The sequence below is a fragment of the Chenopodium album genome, chromosome 14, assembly GCF_948465745.1.
Source record: "Chenopodium album chromosome 14, dcCheAlbu1.1, whole genome shotgun sequence".
NCBI classification, from domain to species: domain Eukaryota; kingdom Viridiplantae; phylum Streptophyta; class Magnoliopsida; order Caryophyllales; family Amaranthaceae; genus Chenopodium; species Chenopodium album.
In genome coordinates, this window is record NC_137847.1 from 45,853,148 (window position 1) to 45,854,338 (window position 1,191).

General features: G+C 32.5%; 1 pseudogene; it reads left to right on the forward strand.

The window, feature by feature from the left end:
• Positions 1-499: 499 nt before the first annotated feature.
• Positions 500-591, forward strand: LOC145580540 (U6 spliceosomal RNA; annotated as a pseudogene).
• The last annotated feature ends 600 nt before the right edge of the window (positions 592-1,191 follow it).

Genomic DNA, 1,191 nt, shown 5'->3' on the forward strand with positions numbered 1-1,191 from the left:
CCACAGATAATGGAAAGGATAGATGAAATTCAATTTACTACAAAGAATTGGGCACAGAAAAACAACTACTGTAATTAAGATTACCATTCAGCTAACCCAAAGTGATCTTAATCATGTTTAAACTAAGAAAGATTTCTAATACATGCGACATTTCAAAAAAAAAATACTCAAGACCAAAGATACTGAAGTAAGGTATAGCAAAGTCCCATAATACCCATCCTCCTCACTTCAATCATATCAATTTCTTGATCTATATAAAAGCCTCCATGTGCAACAAGTATAAACTTATTACATAAAGGAATACCAAACCAAAACAAATAGATACCACCTAAATCCAAATTTTAGTTGTGATATTGTTAGATTTCATTACTATACTATTTTTTACTGACTTACACTATCTTATTGACAATAATTTCTGAAAGATAAGAGATAACAAATACATGGAAAACTGACAATCAAGCTATCAAAGCTGGAAACTAGAACTTTCAAAAGTCGACCCGTCTCTTCGGAGATATCTGATAAGATAGATTAGCATGGCCCCTGCGCAAGGATGACACGCACAAATCCAGAAGAAAAAAAGTAGACCCTTTTCCTTTAAAATTAACACATCCTACTAAGCTAATCAAATTTAAGATTTCAAAACTAGTTTCAATCCTACACAACAATCTAGCACAAAAAACCAACTACCTAAGAATTAGAATAGATCAAACAATAAAATTTCACAATTCAACTCAATAATCTAACACATCAAAACTTTCACACAAACTCAAAATCATCAGAAACTAAAAATTAATGAATTCAGAAACTAGCTAGTCAAATTAGAATTAAACAGGTTGACGTGACACATTGGGCTCATATGGACCAATAATGTCTAGCTTTATGTAGTTGTAGTTAGTAAATCTAAATCATGTAGATCAAGTAGATTAGTGGGCACATAATGTAATACGAGCTAGGTCCACAAAATAGTGTGACCACAAAATGCAGAGTATACACACAACAACAACGCTGACTATTTAAATATGAGAGTGCATTAACAAAAATCAACTACAATACGACGCTTTGATCTTTAATCTAAGGGGTCAGGGCTTCACGGGTCAAGAAAATGAGGTGTGCTATTAAATATTGGAATTTAAAGTTATAAATTAACACAAAGTTTTATATGTGGTCGATCACACTGTGTGGCCGGGCTTA